Genomic DNA, 23,108 nt, shown 5'->3' on the forward strand with positions numbered 1-23,108 from the left:
ACGAGAGAGGCAGAAGGCAGAGTAAAGAACTCTCCGAAACTAAGCCCCCTGCCAGGGCGTCTTTTGTCAGAAGCCGCTCTCCGGAGAACACCGCCACCGGCACAATGCTCTCTGCGTGAAGAAGCCGCTTCTTCGCCTCCGGGAGATGGAGAGAACGGCAGCTTCCCAAAGGCGAAGATGCAAGCCGCAGCACACCGATATAGCGTGTGCAGCTTTCAAATTGATAGAAACGAGTACTTTAGCATTCTTCTGCCCTTTCATTCACATTATATTCGAATAAAAGGAGTTTTGGGACACGATGTTTTTCTTCTTGATAAACACTCTGCAGTCCTCTGTGCAACTTTTAGAAGAAGATCGGGGATGTTTTGTGTACTGGCACAGTTTCTCCTTGCAAGATATGGTGGAAAAGATTTTTGCTGAGTGTTGAGCGAAAAGACACGCAGAAGACAGAGATACGGAGCTCTCCGAAGCAAAATGCCGGTCCTGGGCAGCTTTCGGCACAAACCGCTCTCCAAAGCTCCCTGCGCCCGGCACAATGCTCCGTGCGCAAAGAAGCCGCTTCTTCGCCTCCAGGAGACGGAGACAAGGGCAGCTTCCAAAAGGCTAAGAACCAAGCTGCCTAATACCAGCATAACCTGAGCACCTTTCAAATAAATAGAAAAGACTACTTTACCACTCTCCTGACTTTTCCATTCACAATATAATCGAATAAAAGGAGTTTTCGACAACTATCTTTTCCTTCTAGTGAAACAGTTCGAATACCTATGTGCATCTTTTAGAGAAAGATCCGGGATGTTTTGTGTACTGGCACAATTTCTCCAGGGAAGATATGGTGGAAAAGCTTCTTACTAAGTGTTGAGCGACAAGAGACGCAGAAGACGCAGATACGGAGCTCTCTGAAGCTAAGTGCTGGTCCCGGGCATCTTTCGGCACAAGCCGCCCTCCGAAATGCACCGCGACCCAAACAATGCTCTGTGCACAAAGAAGCCGCTTCTTCGCCTCCGGGAGACTCGGCGAGCGGCAGCTTCCCAAAGGCGAAGATGCAAGCTGCACCACACAGGCACATTGTGGGCAGCATTCAGACTATAGAGAAAACAGTACTTTACCGCTCTCCTCCCTGTTCCATTGTTAGTATATTCAAAAGGAACGGGTTTGGAAAACTACTTTTCATTCCTGCAAAACTCTTTGCAGACCTCCGTGCAAGTTTGGAAAATGATTTTGGATGTTTTCTATACTGGCACAGTTTCTCTTTGCAAGATATGGTGGGAAAGCTTTTTTTCTGAGTGTTGAACGACAAGATCCGAAGAAGACCAAGATACGCAGCTCACGGAAGCTAAGTGCCGGTCTGGGGCATCTTTCTGCACAAACCGCTCTCAGGAGTTTCATGCACTCGGCACAATGTTGTGCGCAAAGAAGCCGCTTCTTCGCCCCCGGGAGACGGAGAGCACGGCACCTTCCCAAAGGCTAAGAACAAAAAGTCGCCTAATAACAGCATAATCTGAGCACCTTTAAAACAAATAGGAACGAGTACTTTACCACTCTCCTGACTTTTCCATTCACAATATAATCGAATAAAAGGAGTTTTCGACAACTATTTTTTGCTATGGGCTACTTTCTAAAGACCTGTTTGCACCCATTAGCACACCATCGGTGATGTTTACTGGCACAGTTCCTCTTTGCAAGATATGGTGGAAAAGCTTTTTGCTGAGTGTTAAGCGGCAAGACACGCAGAAGACGCAGATATGCAGCTCTCCGATTCTAAGCGCCGGTCCACAGCTTCTTTCGGCACAAACCGCTCTTCGAAAAGCACTGCGACACAAACAATGCTCTGTGCGCAAAGAAGCCGATTCTTCGCCTCCGGGATACTCGGTGAGCGGCAGCTTTCCAAAGGCGTAGATGCAAGCCGCACCACGCAGGCACAGTGTGGGCAGCATTCAGACTTAGAGAAAACAGTACTTTACCACTCTCGTCCCTGTTCCATTGTTAGTATATTCGAAAAGAACGAGTTTTGGACAACTAGCTTTTCCTTCCTGCAAAACTCTTTGCAGACCTCCGTGCAACTTCTAGAACAATATCGGTGATGTTTTCTATACTGGCAGAGTTTCTCTTTGCAAGATATGGTGGAAAAGCTTTTTGCTGAGTGTTGAGCGGCAAGACACACAGAAGACGCAGATACGCAGCTCTCTGATTCTAAGTGCCGGTCCCCGGCTTCTTTCGGCACAAACCGCTCTCAGGAGCTCCCTGCGCTCGGCAAAATCTTGTGCGCAAAGAAGCCGCTTCTTCGCCTCCGGGAGACGGAGAGAACGGCATCTTCCCGAAAGCGAAGATGCAAGCCGCACCACACAGGCACAGTGTGGGCAGCATTCAGACTTAGAGAAAACAGTACTTTACCACTCTCCTGCCTTTTCCACTGATATTATATTCGAAAAGAACGAGTTTTGGACAACTAGCTTTCCTTCTTGCAAAACTCTTTGCAGACTTCCGTGCAAGTTTAGAACATGATTTTGGATGTTTTATTTACTGGCAGAGTTTCTCTTTGCAAGATATGGTGGAAAAGCTTTTTGCTGAGTGTTGAGCGGCAAGACACGCAGAAGACAGAGATACGCAGCTCTCCGATGCTTAGTGCCGGTCCCCGGCGTCTTTCGGCAGAAACCGCTCTTAGGTGCTCACCGCGACCGGCCCAATGCTCTGTGTGCGAAGAAGCCGCTTCTTCGCCTCCGGGGGACTCGGCTAGCAGCAGCTTCCGAAACGCGACAAACAAATATTAACACCACCGGCATTGTGTCCCGGGCGTCTTTCGGCACAAGCGCTGCACCGGAGCGTACCGCCACCGGCACAATGCTCTGTGCGCGAAGAACTCGATTCTTCGCCTCCCGGGATCTGAAAGAAGAAGCATAAGCTTAAGACGCCCTTGCCTCAATTGTGTACAGGTTTGGACGCTCCTCTCGATTAATTGTGCCATTCCTGACAGCAGGTGTCGCTGTTGGTCAAGCTTTGAGTATGCTTAATAAGTTGCGATGCTGGGTGGTCAAACAACTCAAGGTAAGATCAGCGATTTTAAATCAGCTTCTCACTGGTGTAGATACCATTAGTCATTGCACACTGCAAAATAATGCTGCTCTAGCTTTCTTGTTAGCACATGGGCACGAGTGTGAGGATTTTGAAGGAATGTGTGTTTTGAACCTCTCTAACCCCTCTGCAGTCATTCACTGGAAACTCAAACAAGGACAAGATAACATGAAGAAATTGATTGGGAATGAGAGGGTTACGCATGAATGGTTTGAGAGATGGGAAACAACTCGATGGTTGGAAGATCTTGTAAAGGGAACTTTGTTGTTACTAGTAGTCATTATTATATTGCTTCTTGTTATTCCATGCATCATGAAACTGGTGAGCCTCTTGGAAGTAAATACAGTGAAAAGGGTTTAGCTGGTGCAAGACGAAGAAGGGGGAAATTGCAGCAATGTATCTGAACCTCTTAGACTAAAGGGTGCACCAGCCATCCAGCTGGAATATGTTCTTATCAGAATTTTCTCAGAGCCCTCTGGAATTCATCAAGGTTACTAAGACATAAGCCTTGCTAAAGTAAGAAAGAGAAGTTGAGAAACCAAATTCCAAGACTACAAGAACTCGATAACGGGGGGCAGCAAAGCGCCTGGACTGTAACCAACCGTATCTTCTGAGAGGTGCACACAGAATGTGTGGACATAACAAAGGCACCAAGATAAAAATGCGGGCCTAGCGTGTGCAGAGATTTAGAATGTGTAAGTGCATCGTGTCAACAATCAACGGCTTCTGCTTAATCCTCTTGCTCCGTTGTCCTGGAGTCCTGAATTTCCCACAAGGAAAGCCCTACTAAAAGGGCTCTGATTTTAATGATAGTTGCTGTCTAGACGATGAATAATGGGAATAGTTCTTTCAAATCCTTCCCTCGCTGACATCTGTAAGTTTCATCTTTTCCTGATTGTACTGGTGGCTATACATTAGTTATGACTAGAAAGGAATGAGTTTTAGGGATATGTGGCAAGGAAATTGGTAGCTCTGCTTCCATTTCCATTGTCTAAGAAGAATTCTGATTAGTTTTGGACTTTTCATAGACCTCTGACTAGATTGCATTTGTCTTTGATTGAGCCCGTAAATTTTAGGCTACTAGGCTTGACCAATGAATAGAAAAGGGAAAGTCACACAGCTTAGGTGGTTCTCTTGTCAACAACTTCTCAATAGTAGGGCGATTTCTGTCCTCAAGTTTGTTACTTCAGCTAGCAGATTATGCTCACTCCAAAAGAAGGGGAGAAGTTTGCTACCGTAAATGGTCCGATAATTCTTCCTGCTTCTTTGTGACTCTTTTGTATGACTGGATTCTGTATTATTGGAGTTTGTTATAAAAAGTTGGATTAAATTGCGCGCGTCCGCTCTTGGGAGAAACAGTATTTAGCCAATAACATCTAGGCTTTTATCGACCTGAGACTGTCTGAACGGACCGGACGCTTTAAACACAGTAATTCCTGCTAGTTCCAATTCCATTTTTAGACTCGACAAACCGAATGGTAAACCTGCACCAGTAGGGAGGGACATCGGACTTTCTCCTTTTTAGAGAGAAACTAATGAAAAAGTTTCACCAGAATCATAGCAGGCTGTAAAATAAGAAAAGCATCATGAAAAGAGGCCAATCCTATCCTCTTAGATATGGCTAGTTGTGATTGGACATGAATGAAATATGTCAACTCTGTGTTCCTGGGTATCACATCAGTAACAGCTACTTCAGCTGTTGTAGTTGTCTCCTAAAGCTAAGAACAGAATCCAAAGAATTGTCATTCCATGGTCACAATTCACCCTGTGATGGTGACAGGTGAAAAAGGAGTGGAAGGTGCACGGGTAAATTAACTTGAATGGCCTATCTAAATCAGCAGCCACTGATTTCCTGAAAACTTCAACAGGTCAGTTGACCTGTTGGGATTCTTTTAATCCATGGTCATGTTTTTCTTGGGATTCTTGTAACCTTTCCCCATTCGTTCAGCCTTTGCCCTCAAGCCTTTGCTGACATTTCAAGTATCTCGACAAGCTGGAAATGTGTTGTCTTTCTTTATCATGTCATAATTCCCTTCAAAGGCTTGTTTGCCTCAAGTCTTATTTTTGCTGGTTTTCTGCTAGTTGATTGTCAGAGGGCAGCAGGTGCTTTGTAAGAGCAAGTACACAATCCTATAGCTTGCTTTTCTTTTGATTTGGCCTGTCTAGAAAACTGAATGACTGAACATTTCCGACAGAATTTTCTCTCCCCATTATGTTTCACCGGAAGGGCAGATGCAAATCATCTACCTAAACTCTTGGCACGGAACAAAATAGTGGTTTGCTGCTGCATATAGGTAGAAGCTTACAAAAGGAAGGCCTTGGGCTGAGGGCCGTTACTTTGGCTAAGTAGAAAAGGACTATGGGAAGGTGAGGCCGCTGAATCAGAGGTAGATCAACAAGTTCTAGAATCGTCACGTGTTCACAGCGTGGTGTATGATGGTTGGTTGCATGAATTTTGTTATGGCTTAAAGCTATGGAACTGATAAAGGCCTGAGTGCTTCAAAAGCCTGGTTTTTGCAAAAAAGCAGCTCCCCTCTGCACTTGCCTGGGGACTCTGCATCACTAGGGACCCTCACTCCCAGTTTGCCAAGGAGATGATCAGTAGGAATGTTGCAGAGCTGCTGTGTCCATATGAATGGAATGGCAAAGAGTGAAGCGGTGGGTATTTTTGGGCTTTAATACAATGCTGCTGCATTGGGGCCAGTTTAGTCGGTTTTCCATCAGTGGCCTTTCTGTCTAGAAGTACACTGCCCAGTCTTTCTAGCATGTGATGCCATTTCCTTCCTGTTGTTTTAATACCTTCCTTCAGTTGAAAGGATGATACAATCTTTACATTTTGAAGATCCCTGTTAGGAAACACTATGCCAGAGGAGTCATTGCTCCCTTTTCTTCTGCCTCCTTTGTAATTTTCAGAGACTCATTTCAAATTTCTGCTAATGTCGAGAAGAATACTGAGACTACTCAGCAGGGTTGACGCTCTCAGCTGCTTTCCTCTTTCATACTGCTTCATACTGTATGTGACTTAATGGCCTGGTTTTGTCATCCGCATTTTGCTGTGACCTGTGAACACAAAAAGAAGTCTTTGTTTTTTGCAAGAACTACCCCTAGGAGGATTTGTGTTCCTTTTGATTTCTACGGTGTTAGCCCTGTTGCAGAAAAAAAGGAGGTTGTACCCTCTTCTTGTGCTCTCATTCCCTCCTCTCTGCTTTGCATGTCCTAGTTAATCTACTGCCATGACTCATTTGGCATCATCTCATAGTGCAAATTCTGCACAGTTGCATGGACTTACAAATGCCAGTTGCCAAGGAGCTAATATAACCATTCAAAGATTAAAGAATTGTAGGGCTGGGCAAGTTCAGCTGCTGAAACTGTAAGTGGTTAAGTCATGCCATATTAAAGAGACAGAGCAAAGCAGTTCACCTAGGACTTTGAACTGGACACCTCTGAGAATAACAGCTTGACAGCAATGACACAGCCATCTTCCTAGCTGTATTCCAGAAAGAGAAAAGGGACACCTTCAATGGTTAAGATGTTTGGCATGAGAAAACAGCAAGAAATGTAGCACAAAATACTTGAGCCAGATCAAGTGCGTTTTTGTTCGTGAGAATTTTGCAGTTGTTCTTTCTTGTCTGTGCCTTTACTTTTCACAGAAGACAGGGAGGGCGTTTAATTATTATTGTTCTTTTGTTTTCTATTCTTGGCCTCCCTCTTTCCACCTGCCATTAACAATTTTGCCTTTCTTGACTGGCTTGTCTTTCTTTACTTCTAGAAGGTTACATGAGGGCCTCCAACCTTGTCATAAACATTCGCATACAGTGGAAAGGAGTAGAAGGTACATCTAAATGCACAAAACAGACCCAGAAAAATAGAGTTTTTTTACAGTCTTCTGTGAGAACAAGATCTCTTTGAACTGAGTAATGCTTTAACTTTTAGTCCGCTCATTACTATTATTACAAGTGTTTGGCCTTTAGTACATAGCCTTTGAAATCATCCAGCCCAATATTTTTGGCTAATTTTGTTTTAGTTCTCTCGGGGACTTTGTTTCTTAAGGAATAGTCCAGAGCGAGAGCGTCCACGGTAGAGTTATGCTGCCATAATAAAAGCGTCGTAAATTCTGGTACAGTTTGTGCTGGTAATAGGTCTAGGAAAGAAAGGTTTTACATCTTTTTTGACTTTCAAATGTAACCATTATTTGAAACAGTTAAGAGTTGGGCTTTCCCCCCCTCCAAAATACTTCTCTCTGGAATGTTACTCAGGGATTACACATAAAAGCTCACCCCGTAAAATATGTTGCGGATAATCTGCAGTAAGCGCAGCTTAGCAGCTAGAGATGATTATGTGGGTTAAATGACATTCCTTCCTTCTGCGGTGATGGAAACTCTGTCTACGCAGACATACTCAACAAAAGTTACCATGGCTTAGCTCCTCTCCTAAACTTCATGTGCATTTTAAAACTTTCCAAGAAGGTGAATTCAAGCTCCTTCATTGCTCTGTGCTGGAGTCCCAAGAAAATATCAGTGTGCTTTTTGTCCTTTACAGCTGTCATTGCTTAGCTCTTGAACATGAGACTCTCTCATGACTGATGAAAGTTGTCTAGTTAAGAGTGGGTCAAAGACACGCTCCTGCTCTAGAAGGAGATGAGAAGGTTTCTGCAGTCTTTGTCATCTCTACTGCTTGTGATTTCTATACAAAACCAGTGGGAAGTTTTCTGAAGGCAGTCCAGAAGCTGGCAATATGGACAGCTTACAACCAAACACTTGCTGCACTGCTACCACGGTGATACCAGGAAGGACTTAAAAATTTAAACGGGCAAACAAAGCAGTTGGAAGGAAAAGAACATTAACCATTATTCCAGTCTTCTAATATATCCTCCTTTAAGTCATCATTTTCATGCAGTTTAACGGCTTGCCTTGGTATCCCTCAAAAGGAATCTGAGACAGAGTAAGCTTTTTAATGCAGTAGATGTGACACGTGCAGGCCAAGTTGCCTTTGTTGACATCAAATGCCAGTTATGCTTGAGCTACCCTTTGCTTAAGGTACTTCGCTTACACTAAGAATTTTACTCATCATTGAGCAAATTTTGCTGTCATGATTGAGTAAATTTTATTCATGATAGAGTGAATTTTACTGTCACTCAGAATTTTACTGTCATGATTGGCAGTGAAACTTTTCAAGGAAAGCTCTGGATAGCAATGTTTGTGTAAAAATAGTATTTTATCTCCTGTATTTGTGTGAAGCAGGTAAGCCTTTTGCTGTCACCAGTGTTGCTTACCCTTTCATGTCATATCCCTCTTCATATCCATATTCTGCTGAAGGCTTAGTAATCTACTTTAACATTGGCACGTGGAATAAGACTCCTTTTCCTTTTTGAAAGCTAATGTCATTTGACCTACTGACAGTAAATAATTCATTAATTGTAAGTCCCCAGCTAGCATCTTTTACGCATATTCTAACCTTCTAAAGAAGTAACAAAAACACTCTCCAATACTTGACTTTCTTAAGCACACAAAATGCTTCCCTCCTTTGCAGTTGGCATCTGTAAAATGAACCACATCTCTGCAGTATTTTAACGTGCACCATATTTAGCCAAGTAATTCAAAAGAAATAAAAAGCAGCCCCTTCAATTTGGAAATATTTTTGAATTGTTTTTGAATATACAAAACATATGCTTACCGTACGCATTGCATGCAGATTTAATCGTCGTGAAAGCAAACCCTATGTTTCTGTTGGGATAGCAGGGTTTTCCAGTTTCCACAATTGTTCTTGGCACAGTTTTCTACTTATGTGACTGTTAGGACACTCACAGGTACTTCTAAGGTACTGTAGTAAGCGGAGAAGGAGGAGAGGTTGTGCCTTATTTCTGGCTTCCTTTGGTTTTCTTTTTGGTTTTCTTCCTCTTGCTCTTTTTCATGTCACCTTTCTAGATACTGTGATTTAGATTTGCAGTTTACTAAGCTGTGTTTTCTGTCTGGAATTCTTTGAAATTCCGAGAGGAACCCCACCGGTAAATATGCATCTTTTTATGATTTGCTAGCTACATAGAAAATCTTCCTGCTGCTCTAAAATGCTTTTATTTGATATGCATTTTTATCACCATTCCAATGAAAAGAAAAGTTCCTCTATTCACTGCTTTTGTACGGGATTCAGTTCAATGTGCGCTAACGGTGCAAAAAAGTCCTGCTGGAAGAAAGGATCTGCATACCAATTGGCCAAGACATGTGCTACAAGGGTCTTAGAAAGGTTCAAAGTTTCTCTACCTTTCTGGCAGTCTGTCTTCACAGCAGGACTTGATGAGGGATTTTGCTGGCGTTTCTTTGACAGAAAGCAATAACAAAGCAAGCAAAATGGAGCAGCAAAAGAAGATAGCAGCAAAAGGTACATTATCCCCTCTGTTATTATCATTGTCGAAAGAGATTTTTTCTCGCCATGTTACATCAAATACCTTAGTAGAGCTAAAGACGAGAAAAACGCAGCTCTGTTCTGGATTCATTAAAAGCAAAGCCATCTGTGGACAGAAGTGCCCAGCGTGATGCTGGGAACTCTTAGCTGGTTTCAGTAAGCCTTCTGGAGAACGGCATTTTTGGTGGGCTTTACTAGCGTGTCTGTAAGGAGGGGGAGTTTATGTGCAGCTTTGAGCCCTGAGAGTGCCATAGGCAAAGAGACCCATCGTGTAGCTCTCTGAGCAGCCACAGCACACTGAGGCATGATGGATTACTCCCAGAGTTCACGTGGTAGAAAGGTTTTCTGCCCCCGTGAAGGACGACACATCCATTTTCTTGAATAGAGCCATTCTGTAGGTTACAATGGTAACTTGAATTCATCAAGTTTGTGCTATTTGTACAATGGCAGTGAGCTTGGATTCTTAAGCTTCTCGTGTTTGACCTGTTTCCTGTTTCAGTAAATAGCAAAACTTCCGAGGACTGCAGCGACAAGAAGATGAAGCTGCTAGTGTATTTCAACTGTTTGCCTAATAAAATGGTGATTTTTGCACATATTCGCAATGGAAATTTACGGTACCGAAACACCAGCTCTGCTCAGGGCAATTCTGAAATTGACTTGAGCTCTTTTCCCTGTTTCTTAGCAGGTGAACTGAGATACTTCTAGCTTCCAAGGCAAGGCGTTTGACAGCAGCTTCAAAAAGGCCCAGGCTGTTGGATGAAAAGGTGAAAAAACTGAGGGAAATGGGGGGAAATTTCACTTCTGGTTTATGTCATAGATTCAGCCAGATGATCAACAAGCATTAGTTTGATGAGGTACCAGCGTAGTCTTTCACTCTTGCAGATCCCCAAAAGCTTAACCATCCAGCAGCTTCTTCCTTGCAACAAGTGCCACAGCCAAAAGCCAGGCCTGGCCGTCACCTTCTCCTCGCAGCCTACAAACTCTGCCAAACGTACCGGTGCTTCTCACTTTCCTTCTCAGCTACATGGACAAGCACATCCTCTCCATGTCTCCGAGTCCTTAGTGAAACCAAACAGTGGTTCACCTTCAAACAGCTCAGTGTGCCAGGACAGAAAGATTTCACTGGCCTGTCCCCTTGCTTTTTCCTTGCAGCCTTTTATTTTCAGAGCACACACCGAGGCATTGCACTTTGCTTCTCAGCTGAGTGCATTGCCATATTGCTGGAGTCCCACACGTCCATCTCCTTCTCGCTTCTGTTGAAACATGCTGATGTGATGTGCCTTCCTGCTCAGCTATTCACACAGTCACATTCTATGTCCTGCTTGCAGTCTGAATCTAAAAGGAGACGTTTCTGACTATGTCTCACACACACAGATGTACCAGGATGAAAAGGTTGCTTGGACCTTGCCACTTACGTTCAAAAACATCCATTCACTCCACAATCAAGAGACACCTTTCTTTGCTTTACATCCTGCAAACTTCACTCACATACACACACACACACACACACACACACACACACACAGACACGAGAGCTACGCACTTTCTTTCTTTCTTTCTTAGCTGCACACACTCACCTATTTCCCACCTTGACCTCTCTACCACTTCTCCTTCGGCCTTGCTGTGCAAGGACATTTCCTGTTAAGATACCCATTGTGTTGCCTATCCCTCCCCCACATTGCCTTGCCTTTCCTACCCAATCTTGCATTTCCTTGTCATTGCTGACAATTCCTTTCTTTTCCCTTGCCTTCCTGACCCATGCATGTCCTTCCCTTGCCCTTCATAGCAACCCAGTGCCTTGTATTGACTTGCTCACCTATCCTTCTTTTCCTTCCCATTTGTCCAGCTCCAATCTTTCATTTCCTTCTCCTTCTCGGACTCTTATTGCCTTGTCTCCCTCTCTTTTGTGTTGCCTGGCAAAGCCACCACTTGTCTGGCCTTGTCCTTGAACCCCTTCCTTGCCTTGCATTACCTTGCTCACCAGTCCCCCACCTGGAATTCACCACCTCTCTTTTTGTGGAATCTCTTCAACATGCATTGCCCTGCCTGCTTCTCCTAGGATTCTCCAGGCTTCCACTGGCTATTTTTTCTCAAGGCCCAGCGTTTCAGGAGCTTGTGAGAAGAAGCCTGGAGGAGGCCACGTGCAAGCACACCTATCTGTCCTGACAGCTTTCTTCTGACATCTATGCTTCCATGTCTTGAATTTTGGACACAAAGTTCATCTTTCACCCTTGGGCTTCAGGGGCAGAATGACAGTTCTTTTGCATACAAAGGAAAGCAGGCAACCCAAGTGTCTTAGGTGCAGATTAGACATGACCCATGCAAGATCAAGGCTGGACAGAGCGGTCCGTCCGGGCCGCTTTTGTGTACCAGCAATCTTTGAATGGACCTGCCACTTGCCTTGCATTGGGCAACCAACCAGTTTCCTTGCCATGCCCTGCTCATTCTCCATTGCTTTGCATTCCCTTGCATACCCATGCCTCACATTTGACCTGCCTGCAGTTTTCCTTCAGGGCTTGGCCTTGCCTAGCCCTTCCGGTTACCATTACCTCCTATGCCCAGCCTTGCCTCTAACTTCTGGCACTTGTCTCACCTACCACTCCATTTGCTTTCCCCTCACGGCTTCAGTCTTGCCAACCTGTCCCTTGACTTGCCTACAATTGCCTACACTTGCTTTGCATTGCCTTACCTGCATGGAAGGCAAGGCAAAGAGTGGTAGACAAGGCAAAGCAAAGCCAGGAAGTTATTGGAAGGGCTAGGCAAGGCAGACATAGGCAAGCAAGCAAAGCTAGGGTAGGGAAGGCTAGGAAAACTAGGCATGGTACTGGAGGCAAGGCAAAGCCAAGTGACTTGGAGTGCCTTTCCTTGCTTGGGAAGTAAAAGATACGGTGGCAATGTTGGTAGGGCTGATGATAAGGTATCGTGGGAAGGTATAGTACAGCAAGACATTTCTGTCCTGGTCCTTTCTGTGTAGGAGCCATTGTTGGACAGAGTCAGTACCGGACGTGGTATGCAACTTTTGCTCGGTAAGTTCCTGAAGGAGAACAGCAATGCTTTCTCATGGGAAGGAAAGAACTTAGCCCCAGTGTTGGAGGTGCAGATAAGAAGCTGTGTCGTGCAGCTTAAGGGCGGCAGCAACTTTCTATGCTGGCATATTTGGTTTGGAAGCCCTGACTCAATTTGTACAATCATGGAGTCGGTATCCATCTTTGGAAGGCAGTCTCCTTCCTGCAAGAATCCATTTGGCATGTGTTTTCCAATTTCTCAAGGCAGCCTTCTTGAAATTCTGCCAGCACACTTCTTTTGGACAAGGTAAAGAGCTGCGCTGGGTCTTGGTGTGCAGCCTAGCTAGTGCCCCGCACGGGTAATGCCCAATAACAGTGGTCTGACACCTTTGTAGAGGATCAGGCCCTGGACGCTTTGGATTTTGGAGGAGGGGATGCCATTTCTTTTGAGATGGGCTTCTAGTTCCTCCTCCCTTTGGCAAAGTTTGGGTGGCCACTTTGGGTGGTCTCAGTGAATTGAAAGGCTTTTCCCAATAGGCAGTTCTCTGGGTTCGAGTTGTTGAACTGTCAGTGGCAATGCAGAGGCCAGGCCAGGCCTCTGCAGGACAGGTTTTTGTCCCTTGTAGCTTTAGGGACTGTGTGAGCAGTCCCTGGTGCCATCCCATTTGGATCCTGACTCTGAGAGATTGAAGGCTTACCGTGGTACCTAGAGCTGAGAAGGAAAGTGGCGATAGCAGGGTGCACGTTTATAGTTTGATGGGTGCAATTGAAATTGTAGGCAGCAAAGAGCTTTCTCCACCAACAGTTTTGCGAGCTCGGCCAACATTTTCAAGTTTGTTACCAGGCTCTGTGAGAGAGAAAAAGTTTGTTAGGGCAGAAGATCTGGTGTCGGCCTTTGAGTGTGGGGCAAAGAAGAGTATCCACTTGGAAGGGGAAGATCAGTGACATCTTTTTGTCCTGACACAGTTGATTGGAGAGCAGGGACGTTTCTGACTTGGCTGGGTCCTGGGGGTGGTTGTGAGCTGGGCTCGGTGCGTGTCCTGGTTTTGTGAGTTGACAGTGCTGTGGTGTGGTTATTTAGAAGAGCGCTGACAGTGCCCAGGAAAAAGACAAGCACTTTTCTAGCCCAGCCCCGTTCGTGTGGGAGCAGTGGAGGGACAAGAGCTCCGCTGTGGATCCTGGCTCTCGGGTACTGACAGAATGGGATCCTGCATGTAGCCCAGAAGGAAGAAGAATTGTCGTGAACAGCGGGAGAAATGCGACACACCATATGCGTGAATGGCAAATCCCGAAGTTTATTGAAAACTCAGACATATTTATATTGGTGTTAATGAAGCTTATACATATTGCAAAAGCTGAGTTCATTATTGGTTAAAGCACACTTGGATCAACCACACCTACTTCTATCTTCTAATAATTATTTTGCTTCTATGTTTGCATTCTTCCAGCTTCTCTACCTAAGATATCTACATTTTCTGGCAAGCGATTTTCTCCCCCGTCTTCCCGTTTCAGAGAAGGTCACTGTGACCTTTGTCAGTGATTGGACACTGGTTGCTTAGTTCCCAGCTTGTATCCCCTATCCTTAGCCATCGGTATCACATCGAAATGTCCTTTCTCAGCTAACCAATTATCCAAAAAGCTCTCTACAAAGAATCATTTCATTGTTGGCTGCACAGTTTAGAAGCTTCAAAATAAAAGGCAATTGCAGCATGGCCTCTTCATTTTAGAAAGTTTTCTGGGCCATCAGCTGCTCAACATGTAACTTGCACCCACTGAACTGCATTCAGCTTCCTGGAGATATGCACTTTCCCTCAAGATCTAGGTACCATCTTGCACTCGAACGCTTGAAGATCCCAAACCGCTTCAAAATGTCCAGCGGCTGCTCTCAAAGAAAAAGTCCTACAACAAAAAGGCAGTGCTGGCCATAACGGTCCCTTTGCAGTCTGTCAACCAAACGAAACATACTAGCGATTCTCACGTACTTTCTCAATGATACATATACGTGCATCAGCACATTCTCTCAAAGTGACAGAGACTATCGCTACAGCCAAGCGTTTTCAGCTGCACTTCTGACTGACAGATGTGCCAGGACAGAAGGCATTTGCCAACCTACCCTCTTTCCTGTGCAACCTGACATTGGCAGCGCAAATATTTTCACATTCTTTCATTGTGGCCATGTCCAAAGCAGCTAAAGATCACACAGGTGGAAGTGTCAAGACAGAAGATGTTCTCAAAGTAACTCCTTTTTTTTCTAAACAGCTTTTAAACTGCGCACAATGCTTTGTATCTTCTTTCCCACATAGACCTGCCCTCACTTTTTCACACTCACATCTTTGTTGCAAACATCCAGCAGCTGTTTGCGTAGAAAAAGGCTCTAGAAATAAAAGCGAGACTGGGGCTGCACCTTCTGCCTGCCCTGTGTAAGCCACATCAAGCTCACCAGTGCGCTCTGTCCTTCCCTTTTCCGCTGCAACTACCATTGTGTTCTCTGGATCTCGGAACCTAAAGGTAGGCACATTTGTTTCCACAGAAGGGCCATAGGTAGCGGCACAAATAGCTCTCACTGAACTTTAATCCTTACCACTGCCACCATGAGTTTGGTTGGTAGGCCAGTAGGAGTCATGCTCCTTTTACAGCTGGTATGCGGCAGCCACCAGCCCAGTGCTCTTTGACTCTTGTAACCAGTCCTGCTTTTACTCTCCCGGAGGGGATTAGGCATCTGTTTCTCACACAGATCATTGTGGCAGCAGCCAACGGCTCTAGTGCACTGCTTCTGCCAAAAGACCCTGGGGCCAGGCACTTACCTTCTCAGCACTACGTAGCCCCGTATTCTGCGTCTCTTGTCGTCCAGATCATACCGCAAAGCGTTTCACAGAGAAAAAATGTGCCAGGACAACAAGCTTGGCTGAAGTGTACCCCTGAAACTGGTGGAAGTTTGTATTTGCACCACATTCAAGGGGCAGTCCTCTTTCCTATACAACCTGCAAACTGCTGTCTGTTCCCAGTGCCCTCTGCCCGCTCCTTCTTACCTTGAAGTACCATGCCAAAGAGGGCTCTGTGCTGAGGTCTCAGAAGAAGAGGGAAGCATATGTGTTTGTAAAGTGGACTGTCTGTTAGTCCCTTCCCTCTTCAAAGCAGCGTGTTCCATGCCAAGCAGACAACAAAGCAACAAAAGATGAGTGTGACTCTGCATTCAAATCCTGCAATGTTCCCAGAAGTGAATTTCTCTCTTCTATAGGACTGACTTGTATGAAGTGGCGTGGTTGTTTCCTTCCATTAGAAGGGAAACTCATCTAGCCAGGCTTCATCACCCCCTGCATCTTTTGGGGTAGTTCTTGGAAGAAAATAGATAGCAACTTTTCCACTCCACATGATTCATGTTTCATTCTCTTCCTTCTGTACTTCAGGGAACAAGCTATCAATTCCCTACTCTTTCTATGAAAAGGCATGAAGCTATTAATTAAATTCCCATAGATATAATAAGGAATCAAAGTCTTTTATGCCTGAAGGGCAGGCCCTTATGGTATGAAAAGTATGGATTGTCAAGGGTGGAAGAAGATCTGTATGAAAAGGGAGAAAGCCCAGAAGCATGCAGGGATTTTCAGGTATGAAAGGGAAAACGACATTAAATTGTCAAGGGAAAGAAATTGAAAGAGGCAGGAGGGAGAAGGGAGGCGGAGGAGCCAAATGCTGCCTTTGAGGCAGCTGACACAAGGACCGTCGGCCTCATGAGCAAACAAGAAAACCAAATGAAACTTCACAGCAATCTCATCCACAACTTAGTGGACAAATGTGCAAACCCATTTCTTCATTTATTATGTGTCTAATATATAGAGAGATGTTCTTCATTCTGACAGAATTTTCAGGGAGCAAGCTAGTGTAAGGCACCTGGAACCAATGGTGTATTGGAAATGGCCAACATGCAGAACACGCTCCATCCTGAACGCTACCACAGCAGAATCACAGGATCATAGAATGGCCAGGGTAGACAAAGACCTTAAAGGCCATCTAGTTCTCTGACATGGGCGGGGACACCTTTTACTTGCTCAGGTTGCTCAGAGCCCCATCCAGCCTGGCCTTGAACACCAGGTTGGGGTGTCCATAACTTCTCCAGGCTCTCTGTGCCAGTGCTTCACCACCCTCACAGGGACGAATTTCTTCCGAGTATCTAATTTCAACCTGCCCTCTTTCATTTTGAAGCCATTGCCCATTGTCCTGTCTCCAGAGTTGCTAATGAAGAGTCCCTCTCCTGCTTCCCTTCAGATATTGGAAGGTGTTGTGAGGTCTCCATGCAACCTTCTCTTCACCAGGCTAAACAGCCCTCATTCTCTCAGCCTGTGTGTCATGGCTTGACACTGGGACAATGCCAGTGCCCCCATGAGTATACTCTCTCCCTGGTTTCTGCTGGGAGATGTGACCAGGAATAAGCAAAGCAGGCTCCCACTTAGGAAAAAAAAAAAATATTAACCAAACTACAAGGGAAAGGAGAAAAAAACAAAAAAAGAAACACACAAGGAAAATGAAAACTTCACAAATACATCTCCTCCTCCTCCTCCCCAAATTCCCAATACAATACATCCCCAAATCATCGACTCTTGGTCCAGCACCACCCTTCAGAATACTCAATCCTCAGTTCATCAAGAGGAGAAGAAGTCTTTCTTGTGCCAATGGTGACCTCTTCCTTTCATGTCCACTGCTCTCACCACTGAACACAGACCAGAGCTGCTTCTAGGGTCGACTTTTAAGGATGCTTCGTCCCACTGCAAAAAGGCACAGTCTCAACTTTGGGACATCTGTCCCCCCCATATTTTTCACCCCCTGGGGCCGAGGGGTACCCACACCGAACCCTCTTGGTCCTGAGGCATTGCCTCCCCCTAGAATGCAGTCCCTGTATCACAAGGAAACATGGCTCTGTCCATGGCTACACACAAAGAGTCCAGCATAAGCTACTCCATCATCTCTTCCACCTGCGTTCTTCTCTATTTCTCTCGTGGCCCATTTCCTCGTATCTCCTCTATATCTCTCTTCTCATTCAACTCCAGGAGGATTAGCATTTTTCCATCATCCAAGAAAAGGGTTAAAAATCTGAGGCTCTGTCTGTCCAGAACTCCCATGGCTGCCCTGCCAGGCACCTTCTTGCACTCCCCTCTTCTCCTTCTCACCCGGCCAAGAACAGGCACCAGCTCTCTCTCTATCTCTCCTGGGGGGGCGGGGGGGGAGGGCTGCCCGATGCATCTCAGGGCTCCTCCACCCTTCCATCCTGCAGGGGCCTTCACCTCCCTTCTGGCCAAGGACCCAGCCTACCTCACCGAGCCGGGTGGCTTCCCCTGCCCCGCCCAGCCAGCAGCCAGGCAGGGGACATCTGAACCTTTCCCTGACCGGAACCCAAGAGAGCCTCCCAGGGGAGAGCCCTGCTTTTAACCCCGTGTTCTCAGAGGCGCATCCAATGTCCCAATGGCCACATTAGGTGCCAATATTAAAATCTGAACATCCATTGGCCTCACCACAGCATCCCAGAAAACACATTTCCTGTCAAACCACCACACTGTGGGATATGCTCTTGTCCTGAATACTGAACTGCAGTATTGTCTGATGATTTTTTGAATCCTTTGAAGGCATTTTGAATTCTTTTTCAGCCTTAAATTAGACTAAATAGCTTTGATTTGTGGGTATTGAGCAACAGAAATCACTGCCCTGGCTTGCCTTTTTTACAGCTCCTTTCCGTGGGAGACTCGCTGCAAACGTCACAGCTGGTGAGACAGTGGGCACACCATCATTCTGAAAGAGCTTTGCACAGTAAACATAGAGGAGGATTAAATATTGAAATGCAGATGACAGGAGCTGCCCAATGGACTCTGCTGGTGGAAATCAAATACTAGTCTAGTCTTTTGAATGCAAATAATTCCTCCCAATGAGGCCAGACAGGCTTGTTTGCCTTTGAATCTGAGCATGTGGACAGTAGTGGATGGTCTACAGGTTGAAAACAGTGTAGATACTTCTCCTTTTTTTCAATAGTGGCTCAGAAACTGAAAAGGCAGCTACAAAATGGTAAATACATCCCTACAGATTCAAAAATGGTTGTTCTTAAGTTGCATCTCCACCATAACAACAAATTGTTAGAACTAAAATACAGATGGGAATTTTATAGCTTCTCAGAAATGAAGCAGGAATTGGCCAATGGGCCTTAGCAGTAGCTACAAGTTTTTCAGCATGAGGCATCTCAAAAGTATTTTAACCGTACAGAACTTTTCTGTACTTTTGGCCTTTTATCTCAAGGATGCATCAAAAAAAAAAAAAAAGGAAAAAAACCCCAAGAAAAATAAAAAAGAACAAACCCTACCATATATATATATATATATATATATATATATATATATATATTAAATGACTAAGATAATAAGCACAATCAGTAACCTATATAGAAACAGAACCCAATGTTTTTAACTTTCAACCTTGTCTTCTCAACACACTCTTGAAAATGGAATTGTTTCCCTATCAGCCTTGAAACATTTTGGAGCAAAAAACACTCTAAGGTCCTGATAGGTGTTTTGGTCAAAAATCCCTTCTTCTGGTTTTCTGTCCAGAAGCAGAGTAATGGAGGGGAAAGCTGGTAGCTGGCCAAAGGAGGTAGGAAGAGTAATCATCATCCACAACACTGGGGCTAAAGAAATTTCCACAGAAAATTACCTGCCTTATTACTTGATCATGTGGTGGGTTGAAAGCTCAGAATCTGTTTCCATGTTTCCCATCCCTCGAATGTTCTATTTCACAGAATTCGAGCCCCTCAAACTTCAGTCCTGCCAGAACAGCCTGCCACGTGCTGTCATAGGGGATCTGCTGATGCCCACTGACTCTTACCAGTCTAGTGCTCGTCACTGTTGCAGATCAAGAACTACTGAATAGTTCTGATTAATGCTCTTAGAGTGGTTGAAAACAAGGAAAGAATGACTAGACATTTGTATGATCAAATCCCCTGATGGAATAAAAACATGCCAGGACAACAAGCTTAATAAATGTATTCATTGTCATAAGAAGGGAGATGAAGGGTCCAAAAGATTACTTGCATACTTACTCTTCTAAATCCCTTGTTATCTGGTAAATTGCAAAGGATGCCCGGCTTTCACCAAAATGCAAATCAGATTAAAATGTGAAGCCTTACACTTTACTGGATATAAAACTTCATCATCCATTTTTAAATCTTAGAGATTGCGATGTTGTCCTGGTTTAGGGCAAATTTGGAGGAGAATTTCCAAATTAGGGCCCCTCCCCGCAACTGGTTCGGGAAGGATTCCTCAGAGAGAAGTGGAACGAACCTGTTTATTTAATAGGCACAGCACCCCCCAGCACGCAAAAGGAACAATTCCGGATGACACCGCTCTGAAAAAGATGACAAATTCAGAAAGTCTCTCTTGGGGGGGTGCTCACTCTCTTCTCAGTCCCTCCAGAGCTGGGCCAGCTGCTGCAGGCCACAAGGTGCAAACTCTCGGTGTTTCCCAGGTCCCAGTCCGGAGCAGGTTCAAAATGGTCAGTAAAAGGAAAGGAGAAATGGTCCAGGAAGAAATTTGGACAGTTTAGCTAAACTAGCTAATGAGCAAAAGCAAGCAGAAGCGAAGCAAGCAAGAGTGAGAGAGAGCAAAGCGAAAAGCAGGAAAAGCAAAAGCTGCAGTCTCTGTGTCCCGCCAGGCTGATAAGAAAACCAAAACAAAACATTCCCTCTTCAGAGCCAGTCTTAAAGGTACAGAACATAATATCCAACATTCACAGAACACGTGAATGGGGATACATGCATCATAACGTCACCCTAGGACAGATGTATTTCCTATTAATACCTTAATATTAATAAGGTTTAGAGCTGGAATTCAGAGGGAAAAGAAAGCTATTTTGAATTCATTCTATTCAATCATCTTGTCTGGACTGTCTCTTCCTGCTTTTCACTTCTGAAACTCTGTATGAAAGGCATAGAGTTCTGGATTAATTCTTTTCAACAGTTTCCCCTGTTATTCTTCTTTAAAGGCAAACCTGAAAAATCCACACTTTCTTTCCCAACCACTTCTAAAATTCCATTGAGAAGCAAAAAAAAAACCCATCAAACAACTAAATCTCTGCTCCAATTTGTAGGAAAAAACCCCATGCCATTAACTGCTTTCCTAACATTTTCTTTCTCTTGTATTAATATGGCAACCTTTTCTTGCTTTTATAGATTAGAACCAAATTCTTAAAGCTATAAGGAAACACAGGTTTACTGTAGCTGATTCTGAGATACAGTAGTCCAGCAAGGAGTTCAGACCTCAAAAGAAGAGTCTGTACAACAAGATTCAGCACAACGTTGAGACATATTAGCTATTGTTCAAGAAAAGCCGCCAAAATGAAACTGCTTAGACTTCTATACTATCATGGGTGCCTGCTTCCAGAACCTGACCTAAGTTGCTGGAAACTAGCTGCAATATGACTGCAAACAATGCTGTGAATGTAGGACATTGTTATTCTTCTCTTCCATTGAAAACCACAAGTGGAGTTGCGTCATTTTCTTAAAAATTCTCTATTTCCTTCCAAACTGGTAAAATGATGATAAATAAAGTGTTCTGTTCATACAGTTTAAATCTAATAATGTTCAAAATGAAAAACAAAAAAAAATTCATTCAGATATGGTCTGCAATAATACAGCCGAGAGAAGATGAACCAGTCTGGCCTACAAAATAAAGTGAAGCAGAATTTGGGAATTTGGAACACCTTACGATGTAATATTTAAAGAAAAAAAAGAAATAAAATGTAACCTACCCAAACTCAATCAGTGATGCACCGACAGAGAAAAAAGAACTCATTACTACTAATATTTCTTTTCATTCTCAGACAAGAAGTTAAATTATCCTCTTGAATGCACGGAAGATTGTTGCGAAAGACAGCAGCCTTCTTCTTTACAACATATTCTTCAGAACTCCAGGAGACACATCATTAGAGCTATGAGGCTCTTTCTCTCTGTAAAACTTCCAGAGCATAGCCAAGATTATATTCCTTTGGAGATCCTCACCGCCCTGGGCGACTGGTGGATAGTCTACAGCTCCAGTACATCAGCCAGACGCTCTGCCTTATTTAGCATGGCTACTGCAGCAAGGACATCATCTCTACTGGCTTTCTATCCAAAATATATGCAAGGCACAACAAAGAATATACCCAAAACACTGAGCACAGCCTATGGCCTTCAAAACAAAAATCTCACGATGGCAATACTGGATCTTCTGATCCAAACCATCAGGAAACATTTCTTTAGAGGCGAAAAAAGCTCCTGTTGATTGTACAAAAAATAGTGATGTAAACCAGAGTTGCATGACCCAGTATTTCTATTGAACTGGAACTATTTTGATCAATATTATGGATCCATTTCTTTTCAGGGCATTTGGTAAAAAATGTAAAGTATAGTTTAAAAGGAATTATTGGATGCGTACTAAGTACTAGGGATTAGTTAAGGTGTTGGTTTTGCATGGCTTGGTTTTTGGTGGGGAGGGAAGAAGCCAGCCACAGAAGTGAATCTTTTGTGAAAAGCTCCTAGAAGCTTCCTCCATGCCTGGCAAAGTGAATCCCTGCTTGGCACTAAGAACAGACATGCTGCTAAGCCAATTAGACAAGCAGTAATATATTTCAGAAGGAAATCAAAACTGCAGCCAGTTAACTTTTAAGTTTGCTAATTTTCTGGTTGGCACCTCTTCTGGTTTGAAAGCAAAAGCAGCAAGAGATGCTGTCGCTGTTGCAGTGTGTGTTTTTGATTGTAATGCAGTTTGAGTAGTCAGTTTGATAATACTTCCTGTTTTGTGCTGTTGGAGCATATTTTATTATTAAGGGATTGTTCCTTTCCCCCCCATGTTGTTAGTTTTTGCCCTAGTTGTCCATCTCCCCAAAGACCTGCCCTTTTCTTCCCTTTTCCTCCTCCCACTGAATGTCAATCCCTCCCCAAGCCTGCCCCTTTCTCTAGAAACTTCCCTATCAATTTTATAGTCTTCAAAACCCCATTGGTTTGTTTAAGTTATTCTCCTCCCCTGTAGTCCCCTATTGGTTTAAACATTGTATTCCCCGCCTTGTGGCCCACCCCCAGTTGCTCCCAGTGTGTTCAAGATTGTATCCTCCTCTGGGACCTCTCCCCATTTCTAAGTTGATGTATGCATTTGAGTCAGTGTCTTTGTGTCCCTGACTCTCCAGGGAAGAAACTCCTTTGGAAAACATACAGAAGACCTCTCCCTGTTCCTTGTCCCTGCCCTCGGCGCAGTCCTATCCCCAATGCAGTCCACCTGTGCCATAGAGCAGCTGTGCCCTACAGCTGCACCCTGGATTTGACAGCTTTCTGGGGGCAGCCCACTCTGGCTGTTGGTGTCAGGAGCTAGTCGGGCTGAAGAAATCCAGCATGGCAGCAAGACTCCAAGTCAGAAATACAATTTATTAGGAAAAGGGGAAAAACCAAATACATGCAATGATACAAAAGAAAAACTACGGACAGAATACAACCTGTCACCCTGCTAGTTAGGGTGGTGGCAGCAGTCCGGATGAAATGGTCTTGTTGAAGTAGTGATCCTGTAGAAACCATCTGGTAGCTCTTGTCCTCTGAAGACCAGTGGGTGAGGGTGGCCATTCTTCTAGGAAGCCAGT

This window comes from Agelaius tricolor, unplaced genomic scaffold, assembly GCF_023055355.1.
Source record: "Agelaius tricolor isolate 1412-34295 unplaced genomic scaffold, bAgeTri1.0.p SCAF_12, whole genome shotgun sequence".
NCBI lineage: Eukaryota > Metazoa > Chordata > Aves > Passeriformes > Icteridae > Agelaius > Agelaius tricolor.